General features: G+C 36.3%; 1 long non-coding RNA gene across 1 annotated transcript; it reads left to right on the plus strand.

Annotated features, from left to right (window-relative positions):
• Positions 1-589: 589 nt before the first annotated feature.
• On the plus strand, positions 590-7,920 carry LOC137466726 (uncharacterized). Its single transcript, XR_010995270.1, has 2 exons — positions 590-933; positions 7,725-7,920. It is a non-coding gene; the product is annotated as an uncharacterized lncRNA (long non-coding RNA).
• The last annotated feature ends 4,582 nt before the right edge of the window (positions 7,921-12,502 follow it).

Genomic DNA, 12,502 nt, shown 5'->3' on the forward strand with positions numbered 1-12,502 from the left:
ACTGCTTATAAAAATAGGCAAGTCTCTGTGGAAATCTCCTTCAAAAATTTCACTTGCAAACAATTTTTATTCCTAGGTGTTTCATTCGATATTTGGCTAAATGTCATTCCTGTCACTGCTAAATTAAAAAAAAAAACAAAAAAAGAAAAAAACAGTAGTAACAAAAGACTTTTTTTATTGCCCTTCTCTCTCAAACCAAAAATCCTGAGCTTCACACAGAAGGGCTGCTCTTCGGAGGAGCTGATCAGAGCTGTAAATGTGTAAGACAGGAGCTGTGATAGGACAGACAGATTTAGTGGATTGACAGATGTAATTTTTATATCTGAAAAGAAAGAAGACTTTCTGGTGGTTTCCTCCAGGACAAAAAAAAATTTATGAAGTATATACTCTTCCAGAAAGATGTGGGCAAGCGTTTTTAGTGAAGATATTCATAGGCCAGTGAAGGACCTTGATATTCTATTCTATTCTATTCTATTCTATTCTATTCTATTCTATTCTATTCTATTCTATTCTATTCTATTCCTTCCAGAGGTTTGTCTCCACTGATACTCTTTTTGGGAAGTACAGGCCATGATCAGTCCCTAGGGTGCAGATCCCTTCTCCCTGCAGGCCCCGGCCAAGGTGCTGTGCAGTGCGCAAGTGTGGGATGGTGGCTGCTCCCTGTGCCCTGTGTTCACAGACCTGGCCATGGAATTTAGTGCCTGCCAATGTGCCAGCCAAAGTCAGGTCAACAAAACCTGCAGCTCTGCTGATCTACACACTTGGGGCTACAGAGACAAGTTATTTTTTTTTCTGAATAATTACACACTCTAGAAAGGAACTGGCAACACTTGGCCATAAAATTTATCCAACATTAAATTTACATGTGGAGGTCTGGAATCCCACCTTCTGCAGTCCTTTGTTTAGAGAAGTTCAGAGAAGCTGACAGACATGGTGGGTTTCTTGGACAATACTTACAGGGATAATTATCATGGGAAGCAAAAGTTTGCTTCTTCGCTTCTGTACTGAGACACACTAGGACTTGTCTGAACATCCTAAAGTTTATTTTCAGTCACTCAGTGCCAGGCAGGATCCAACCATGGAAGCATAGTTTTTTACAACAGATACATGCACTTAGTGTTCTCATTTACCCCACACTAGTGTGTTTGCCTTTGAAAGTCTCCTTGAAGTTCTTCCTGAAATGTTAAAAATACTGTATTCGGCCAGGCTGGGGAGCAGGAAGGCCTCCTGCTGCCTCCAGTGATCTGTAGGGCTAAAGATAGTGTTTATCTAAACCCATGATGATACAGTAACTAGAACCCTTCAAAGCAAAATAACCCAAGGTGAGACATCTTGCAGAGTGTGTGAAGAGAATAAAGGTTGAGAACCAACCTGCTGAGACAATAAGGCCTGTACAATGGTTAATTTAATATGATAACTCAGTTTGATTTATAATTTTCATTCAAATTCTAAAATCTATTAAAAGCACCAGAATCTGCAAACTTTCATTCATTATCTGCTTACTGAAGAGCTATAATAACAATAGGTTCCTTTCCTTGATTTAATTGAAATGAGGCTCAAATTGTACTGTAATTAATGGTCAGATAAGGTCACTGGGACACCATAGAAACACAAAATGCCAACATCAATTCTGCAAATTTTTGCTACATGGCAAAAATAAGGGTTGCAGAACCTCCCCCTGTATTTATATTTAGATGTCATTTGAAAGAGCTGCTTGAATACCAGAGAAAACTAATCCACAAATTCTGCTGTTATATGTATTTCAAGTAATATGTCCATTCAGGCAAAAAATAGGAAGGCCAGTTTTCTGTTGTGTGCTTTATCTAGGAATAGATTTAACGTTCATAAAAATAAAGTTGTCATCTTACACAAGAAAACCTCTTACTGTATTTGAAATTCTTATAATGTAAACAAATTCTGAAAGAAAATTCCGCGTGTAACTCTAAATATATTCCCCATTGGCAGGAAAGCATTAGATATTTGCACAATGCCCTGATGCATATTGATTGCAGTTAATTTTAATAATGAGTCTTGGAGATTCTTGGCTGGAACAAGATACCTATGAAGTAGCTCTGTTGCACATATAGATACAGGATTTAGAAATCTTGAAACATAATGCCAGGACACAGAGATTTTGAGGAAAGATCAGTAAATCTCAATCTGTGTAGCCTGAATAGCTTTTCATGTTTTATTGTATTACCTATTACATGTAAAACTGCTTCAGCCCTGAAGTTACAGATCTGCACCAAAATATCTAGGTTCATATTCTTAGCAAAAAGAGTTTAGTTCTGAAAAAAGAACATTATTTCTATCACTAAGCAGTAGATTTTTAGGAGTCTAAGTCAAAAGTGCAGAAGTACAAGAGTCATATATTTTTTTCACTGTTTTAATCTGCTATGTTCAATTCCTTAGCTCTCAACAGCTTTGTTCCTGCTTCTGAAGGGGCTCGAAAGAAATGACTAATTTTATTTGGATGACAGAAAACTACAAAGGAAATTACTGGATTCTTCAATCTTTATTATCTTTGAGTAAGTCTACGTAACCTTCTGAAAAATGTGTTTTAAACACAAGTTGCTGGAGTCTTTCCAGGAAATGGTGTCATAGAATCATAGAATATCTCCAGCTGAATGAGGCCCATTAGGATCATTAAGCCTAATTCCTTGATCTTCTCAGGATTTTTTTTACCTAGATTTACCTAGAATTAAATCATATAATGTTGTTCAGGCTCTCCTTGAACTTTGCCAGTCTTGGTGCTGTGACCAGGTCACTGGGGAGCCTGTTCCAGTGAGTGACCAGCCTCTCAGTGAAGAACTTTATACTGATGTTCAATCTGAATCTCCCCTGATGCATCTTTATTCCACTTCTTCATGTCCTATTGCTGCCCACCAGAGAGAAGTTGTATAATATTAATATCTTGTGTGTTTAATGCACACAAGATCCTAAAAATAGTCTGATTTAATGACCCTTCTATTCTTTCAATTGGGAAAAATTGTAAGTGCTCAGAAATGTTGAAAACATCTGTTGTTTTCTCCAGCTTTCATGGCAATCCCATAGGAATTTGATTATATAATTGTTGCCTTTATACACAAAAAAGGACAAGAGTTTCTAGATCCATATTTTTGGATCTAGTAGAGAGACAGGATTGATGATCTCCATCCAGATGGACAGATGAGCAAACGTGTAAGAGTCAAATGATTGCTGTTGATGGCCCTCTTTTTCTGAGCCAAAATTAAAATGGGATGATTTCTTTTGGAATACTCTGTATCAGGAAATGGGCACTGCTATATTCAAATTACACTGAAGATCATCTTTTTTATGCTTTGGAAAGTTTAAATACAGTGAGTTGAAATCGATTGCATATCCACTGTTTCTTTTCCTTGTCATGCAGTTCCTGTTCCATCCATCATGTGAGTGCACAATGCTTTGATTGGACTGTTCAATCCAATCAAACTTGCTGGGTGTTTCAGAAGTATCCCTTGCTTCATAAATATTTATGTATTTGTGGGTGTTTCAGTTGTTACATTGGGTGTTTTATGGCTTTGTTTACCTCCATATTTTGATGTATTTATTGCTTCACTGGTTCCAGTGACTCCAACAGAGTCAAAAAAAAAAAATCTGATAAAAGAGGATAATTTAGTGTAGTGTGGTCTCTAAATGGTGCTGTAAGAACCTGTTATTTATCACTTCTGCCTTTTTAGCTAATGATGGAGCATTTAATTTTCAATATTTTCATTGGTTTGTTTGTACAATGCAATGAAATGCTTAGAAGAAAGGAGGCCATGCACCTACTTTGCCTTTGGATCTTCATTCATATGGGGTAATTTAAACAATTTAGTTCATTAAAATGAAAACAGTTCAAATTCTTTATTAGAAAGGAATGGATTTGTTGATTAGGGTACAGGACAAGAAATCAATGATACTGCTTTTTATTTCCATTTTGACATCAGTTAAATGATGCTCTGAGTGGTACAGTGAGTTCTGTACCTGTTTCCCATTTATAAAGACACATTGTAATTTTTAATGATTTAATTAATTACTGTTTATAAACACCTTGCAAGTTTTTTGAATGAACAGCTTCATACAAGCCCTGCAAGGCAGTGGTTGTTTTCCATGCTAAAAACAATTTTGGATCTTTTAATAGGAATAATGACAATCAGTGAATGTAAAGTAGTATTTATCAGCTTTCATTTAATTTGACTAAACAAACTTTACTCCTGGTTGTATGACCATGCATACACATTTTTAAGATATTCTTTAACACAGTGGGATGAATCTCTTGAGTAATTATTATTTTAACCATCAAAAACTTGCAGAAGGGAAAAACAAATATCCAAACTGACTGGACTTATGAGTCAAGGTCAATTTTCTATTCTGCTGCAGAACTCAGACTAGTCACTTAGACTGAAATAGTCAGTGTGTTCACGTGACTAATGTCATCCAAATTCACAGAGATTTAGAGCTTCAAGCATCTTTGAAAATCTGTGTCTTCATCCCTCTCTGCCCCAGATGTTCTCATCAGAGGGGGGATAGCAGCACCTCTGTACATAGTGGAAACCAACCACCACAATGGTTAATTGCGTACGCCTGGGCAAGGACAACAGTTTCTGTTGCTAACCTCCCACAGGGGAGTGATGTGGCTAATATCCATCCAGATGCCTTTGATTTCCTCAGCCCCAGCGCTGTAGTACTCATTTATAGTTGAGCTGACTGGGAGTGATGTTTGGAATGAATCCAGAGAGAGGTATGAACTCACACCTCTGGATCCATACCAAGACGCCTTCACCACTCTATCATCACTCTCCTCTGAGGTATGTAATGAGGATACATTAATTAATGCTTATGAAGTGCTTTGCTGCTGCCATATTTAGACTGTTAGAGTTGCATCTGTAGGAAGAAAACAGCAATCAGGAATTCCACCTGAAACAGAAAGCAGAAATGGGAAGATGAAAGAGGGGACCCTAGAGTGGCTTCCCCCTAGGGGATGTTTTTCCGCACTACAAAAAACTCTCTGGAGTTGACAGCCCTTCAAAGCCAATTTGAGAGAAATCCAGGCTAATGAAATTTTGAAGTACGTGATGGAAGGTCTGAAAATAATTTAGCCAACTTTAACCAAAGTTTTTAGCAATGATTTTTCATGTAAAAAGAAATAAGCTTAAGATAAGAGAGGGATTTATCAAATTTTCCAAAATATTTCAAGGTTACTCTGGTTGGTCATGGGAGTTCTTTAAATGATTGGATGCTTTCTGGAGCGTGTATTTGTGAAGCTTCATCTATCACTCAGTGGATTTTCTCCAGAGAAAAATACCTTGCCTCCTTACTTTGCTCATAAGGTAATGCAGAAACTCAGAACTTGATGGATGGATATCAAAGTGTGGCCTTGCATTCACCCTGAGATAAAAATGGGGAGCAGGGAATGGCTTTGGGACACTTTGGCTTTATGAGATAGTTTCTGAGCAAGTGCAGCTGTGAGCTCCAGGGCAGAATCCATCCTGACATGAATCATGGGATGAAATTTCTCTATAAGTAGCCATGCATTACCTGCTACAGTCACTTGTTTCAGGGCCACTGTAACTATCCCTGGGCAACTATTACAAGTGTGCCCCTTGAATATTTTGAGTACTTTGACTTACACAGAGTCAAAAGAACAGTGATTGACTACGTTTTTTGCCTTTTGGACAAATCCTCACACCAAAACTCAGTTTAGGCAGGTTTCAGCGAAAAAATATTATTAAAGCAAAAAACTGTTTTTCCCCTACTTTAGGCTCTCAAAACAGGAAACTCAGCAACAACTACTGTGCATATTCCCATGCTCAGAAGGGGAGAAGGCAAAACAAATATTTTATCAATATAAATGCTACTTTTCTTGGAGACTTGAGCATGCAAGAGAAGTTGATCCAGTCTGCCAGTCTAGCTTATAAAGAAACTCACCTTTTATTTTTTCAAAATTTCATGAAAGATCTACATATCTTTAATTGTCTGCATTTTAAAAAAGTGAATAGATGAATAGAACATTATTCCTTCCAAACATCAGGGTAACTTGGTTTGGTCTGTAATTTAGTAAAGATTTTTAGGCTTTTTGATTTTTTCCTAAATTTTAATATGACTTATGATACTGTATTTGCTGTAAGACAAGAGAGCTGGAGAGGGACTTTTCACAAGGGCGTGTAGTAATAGTACAATGATGAAAGGCATTTAAACTGAAGGAAGGTTTATACTGGGTTTTAGGAAGAAATTCTTCCCTGTGAGGGTGATGAGACACTGGCACAGGCTGCCCAGAGAAGTTGTGGATGCCCCATCTCTGGAAGTGCTCAAGACCAGGCTGGATGTGGCTCTGAGTACTTGATCTGGTAGAAGGTGTCCGTGCCCATGTCAGGGCAGTTGGAACTAGAAGATCTTTTGAGTCTTAAAACCATTCTGTGGTTTTGTGATTTGTTCTCCAACTGACATTACCAGATTATATACACTATATAGTTCCTCAGCCGGAATATTTTCATCTGAAAAATGAACAAATTCTTTCAATACTTGTAAAATGCATTTGTACAGATTACAGTCATTTGTTATAAAAAGACAACAACTTACAACAATTAAGAGAACAAGAAAATTATATAAATATTCTGTTTTCTTAATTAGGGAGGGTAGAACGTGAATTCAAATAGGAAAAAAATTAAAATTATATGCCACTGAAAGGGTTTGCAAAACAGTAAAAAAATTACAGCATAGAATACATATAAAAGTTATATAATTTAATGTTTTTCTAAAGACTTCTGAGTATCCTAAGATCTCTAAATAGAACATAAAATGTTTCAGGTTTTGTTCTATTCATCTCTAAGTATGGGATTTTTATCACTGTTGAATACAAGAAATGGAAGATAAAAAAGTTTGGTCAGTTATTGAGAACTATGTATCTAAAGCATGATACAGATTTACATTAAATATGATAACACCATATAACTACTCAATATTTCCCTCACACAGTGGACATGAGAAGGAAAGAGAGATTTGAAAATGATGTTAAACAAGGAAAGAACTAGACCCTTAGTGACAGGTTCAATCTGATTCATGTAGTAAGCAGGAGCCGTAACATTTTCTTTGACAGATGCAGATTTTCAGAACAGGAATGAAATCCCAAGGTTGAAATTATGATAATAATATTCTTGGTGGTATAATGGCATGGATGATGCACCTACACACTTAAGTTTATCCGGGCCCTCACTGATCCCATGAGCATGTGCCAGTGCCTGTTTTTCAGTGGAATTTAAAGAGATATTACCCAGAAATATAGATGTAGCAGAAATAGAGAAAAAAAAAAAAATACTACTGCAAAGTAATGCATTTCTTGGCAAGAAATGCAAAGATTTTTGGCACCTTGCAAGGTTTTAGTGCCATCTGGTGACTCCCCAAAATGTTACAAGAACATTTGCCAAAATGCCTGGATAAAATTAATATATTGGCTATAAGAAAGTTTTGCATTAATAATTATGCACAACAAATCTAACTATCAGAAATTCATTGCTTCAGTGACAGGATACAGTCTTGTAACTCACCATCAGAATATGAATTTTAAGCATATTCTGCATGATAAAGATGGCAAACAAACAAAATATCTTCCCAAGAACTCCCCATGAAAACTGAGAAAATAAAGTTTCATGTATAACTGGAAAGAGAAAAAGTAATTGTGGCTCTAGAAATGACCCATAATGAATCTTTCATTTACCTTCTTTCAGGACAGCAATATCTACTCAAAGAACAGATAAGAGTTACAGAAAAAGGAAACCTACTGGAGAAAAAGAGGGGTTAAAAATCCCAAAAAACAACTTCATACAGAATATATTATTTTTGAAGTAAGATATGTTGAATTATGCATTTGCTCTTAGAATGGGGATTAGATTTCTCCAGTGATAAATACATCAAATAAGACCAGTTAGCTATTGTTTCGATTTTTTTTTTTTGTCATTTGGAAGACACCAAGCAGAAAATATTGCTAATGTACTTCAGACCTTTGCTCAAGAGCTGTAACTTATGGTTCTAGAGTGAGAAAAAAAGACTGTAAAAATAGTTTCTTCTTACTCAGCAGTCCCTTTTCTGGGTTCAGAATCAAATTAGCTGACTTTGGAAACACTTTCCTTTCTTTTCATGTATTTTAACTATGCAACACTGATATACCTAAGAGAGATTAATTTTTTATCTCTCCTGTCTTTTGCATCCTGAGTTTTGCAATTATTTACTAAAGTTCAATCAATAAATTCAGTGCAAATGTCTTCTTTTTCCAGGATTCTCACCTGTCAGTAGGGTCATAATAGGAACATAATTAGACTCATAGAAATGGTCATAAGTATCTCATTTTCAGTTTCACATAGGTTAAATATTTAACTTCAGGTTTTAAAGGAACCAATTCTATTAGCTCTCATGCCTTTTTCTCTTCATCAAAGATATATTGGGCTCTTGCATCTTTGTTCTGACATTCACAGGTAGAGATTGATACAGTAAGGAAAGACAGCATGGGATGAGATATGAGAAATAAGGTGTGACTTGACTTGATGACCTAAGAGATCCTTTTTAACATTGTCTTCATTACAGAGATCATAAATCTTCAAATATGTCCAGTAGAAACTATACATTGAGGGCTTTGACCTCAGAGCTTTCAACTCACTACAGACATTTGTATTGCCTTTAAACCAGTTTGGATTTGCAGGTAGTATCTTAATTTTGTGAAATTCGCTTGGACTGCTGTGTTCTTTAAAGACATTTTACACTGTGCTGTGTTTGTGCTGTCCTGGCTAAATGCTGCTTTATTGTCTCTGGTGTTTCTCCTGTCTTTAGGAGGGAGCTATGGAAGGTTTGCTGTCTCCTATGAGTTGGGCATTGCTTTGGTATCATAACAACATATTGTGAGGAATAAATCTGTCTGTTTTCCTTTATGGCACTTGTTATCCAATGGACTGGAGTATCTGCAATTTTTCCAACAGCAAAATTCTGCTCCAGCAGATTTTTTTGGTTTTATGTCATATTTCTCACCACTCTTTCTGGAAGAATAGTGTTTCTTCTATTCTTTAAATTTTTATTTGAAGATCTGATTGGAAGGCAAATATTTTAGAACAATTGTCAATATTCAGAATTTTTCTTTATTACACCCTTAGCATTTCTGCATGTTTTTCCTTGGGGAGGAAGAAAAGAAAAACTAAAAAGCCCTTTGAGATGAAAGGAGATGAGGGATAAGGAGGAAAGAGAAACAAGACATCCCAACTTTTTTTTTTTTTTTGTCACAGCATAACCATGTCTCCTAGTGAGAAACTCACCAGTAGGCAGCTTTGCCTTAGTGTGTCACATTTGCACCACTCCAGCCTGTCTGCCACTTGATACAGAGTCTGTCACTCTCTAGTGACATCCAAATTCAGAGCATCCTTTCCCCTTCTGGCAGGTCTTCTCAGTATCATCTATTAAAACTCCCAGTTATTCCTTACTTCTTCTGTTCCTAAAAACTGTATGGAAGCGCTCTGTGTTTCTGGTATAGGAATTTTTTACCTCACTAACAGTATTTGTAGATCTACATGGCATCTACCTTGCAGACCAATGTCAGCCAAAGCACTTTATCCCACTGTCAAGGAGATAACAGTCCTGGATGTCTGAAGCTACTGATGATCCTGTGAAAAGCACAGCTTCAATTTTTAGCACCAAAACAGATGTCCTGTGCTGCTACTTCTGGATCTCAAGGCACAATGGCAAATATTTATTGAGCACTGTTAGCTCTGTGGGTTGAAAGAATTCTAACTGATGCCAATGAAGTGCACTCTTGAAGAAGACATGGAGTGGTGCTTCTTTCCTTTTAGGCACTTTCAGTCTTTTGTAACATTTAGAAGATTATGTTCTGATTTTCTTTCACTGGCAGGAATATCCTTTCAGTATTTTCATGTTCTTAGATGGGCTGTCAAAACAGAGAGGTCAATTTTTTTTTTTGCCTGAAAGAAGGCACATGCTTGAAAAAAGTGTTATAAACAGTATCTAAGTCAGAAAAACAGTGACCTTAATGACAGGAAAGAAACATTTAAAAATTGCTGTGTGGGAAGACAAGTTTAGTGAAAAATCAAGCAATTTCATCACAAAAAAAGGACTCATGGTGCTCTGTGTGCGTTAAGATGTACTAATAAAAAGAGCAGGAGACACTTGAAGTCACAAACCCCATCTTAGGTACACAGCATTTGGTGCATCAACAACATCAGATAAAATTTCTGATGGAACATGACAGACACAAATAATGCATGAACACTTAGAGCGGGTTGCAAAAGTTTCCTGGCTGGCAGCTGCAGCTGTTGCAGTGCAGTGTTCAAGTAAAAAAATGAAAAGCATTGCTCTGTCAACACGTTTTCCATACCCATGTTGTGCAAATCTGCCAGACCACTTGTTATTCATGTACCTAAATGTTGTCTGTCAAAAGCACCTGGGTAACTCCTTTCAGTCTGTGATTTCATCATAAAATTGAAAGAAAATGCATTTTTCTGGCTTCTTTGAAACACAAATTCATCAGATGTAAGATTAAAGTGACCCCTCTGAGAAAATTCACTCTTTGGGAAAAAATTATTCTCTGATTTCAGCTCAAAATTTGTTGTTATAAAAGCATGAATCAAGTTCTATTTTGTAATAAGAATAATTTGGACTTGGCAAAAGAGCAAGGAAACACTGATAATTACACCCATTTCAGCCAGATCTTACATCTTAAGGAGGAAAATATAGAAAGTATCTGTGTTATATTGCCAAACACATTGGACCAGTATAAAAAAAACATAGTTTCCAAACTAATTTAATATTCAGACAAAAACATAAAGTAAAAATTGTTCAGAGACACCATACATTCTCCTGCAAATGGGATGACTATTTAACAAGAAATTACATTAATAGCACCTATTAATTACAGATGATGATAATTATAAAATGTAAGGTAAAAGCAAAGGTTTTTAGGGGCAATTTTGTGGGGTGTACACCAGTACTCTTCAGACAAAGCAAAGTTAAGGTTGTTTTGACAAGCAGATTTGTGTGTAATATCAGCTGGGAAGATACCGGTTAGGAGAAGAATATACTATTTAGGAGCTAATGTTTTATTTAAACAGAGATTTAAATGTCAGAGGGCAATATAATTTCTTATTTTGAGAAATTCTTTACTGTGAGGGTGGGGAGGCACTGGCACAGGCTGGTCACAGAAGCTGTGGCTGCCCCATCCCTGGCAGTGTTCAAGGCCAGGTTGGATGGGGCTCTGAGCAATCTGGGGTAGTGGAAGGTGTCCTTGTCCATGGCAGGTGGTTTGGAACTGGATGATCCTTAAGGTCCATTCCAACCAATAAGGTGATCCTGGGATCTATAGTAGTGTTTGAGAAAAGTAGTCTCAGCTGCAGCTAGTAATTCTAAGCTAGATTCTTCAGCCTCAAATAAAATCTGTTCTTCAAGTACTAGGAGAGCTAGTGTTTACATACTACATTTTTTAGTGGAAAAAACTATTTTTGCCTGTTGGTATGAGAACTGGATGAATTATGAATAAATTTATTCAAAAACATATTCACTGTATTTGGTTCCCAAGTCTTGTTTGAATTTTCTTTTCTTTTCCTTTTGTTTTATTTTTTTTTTGCCTCTTCTGCCTTATCATTTTAGCCAGCCATAATTTTGGGCATAAGTTGTATTTTAAATCACAAGAGTCAGAAACATTATTTAAATCTGCAACAATATATAAGAAACTTTGGAAGTCCAAAGTGTATGTAATTATTTTTGATTTGAGGAGGCCTATTTGATCCTTAGAAACCTGTGGGTCACTACCAGTACATTTGGGTAATGGCACATGCCCCTGGCAGAAGTGGCAGGCCAATGGTTTGTCAAGTCCTGACATGGTAAAACCACTACAGTAAGAGAGTTGGAAGATCTTGAAACAGAAATTGAACTCCAATGGCTGTGACTGCTAAAGTGGCAAGAATACAGTGAACAGCCAAATTTAGGCAGTTGATTCCCATGCTATGATAATTCAATTATCAAGTGTTGAAAATATAGAAGTTAGTAGAAGTAGAGAAGGTTGTCAGCAGTGGAAGGGAAGGTATTTTTTAATTTTTGATTTTTTCATATAATCCCCTTGAAATTTTGGATTATTGAGTTTGGTCTTTTTTTCATGTGTGTTATACAAAACAGTCTGCAAAAATTTATAATTAATTATATATATATAATTAATTTTTATATATATAAATTAATATATATGCATATATATGTGTCTACATATTCATGTATATATATACACACATACATATGAATTGATGTGCCTGTATGTATATGTATTCTTGCCCCAAACCTGTCTGTATCTGAATTCTCCATTCTAAACATTCTTTGAAAGGTTTTCTTTCTCTGACATCTGTGGACCTTTTCATGACTATTTTTCCTCCAGTGCTCAGGCACAGTGAATTTGTCAGATTAGTTTTCACCCTTTCTCAGGGGGCGAGAAAATGCCTGTCCTATCTGGATGCTCATTAGCACT

The sequence above is a fragment of the Anomalospiza imberbis genome, chromosome 2 (assembly GCF_031753505.1).
Source record: "Anomalospiza imberbis isolate Cuckoo-Finch-1a 21T00152 chromosome 2, ASM3175350v1, whole genome shotgun sequence".
NCBI classification, from domain to species: domain Eukaryota; kingdom Metazoa; phylum Chordata; class Aves; order Passeriformes; family Viduidae; genus Anomalospiza; species Anomalospiza imberbis.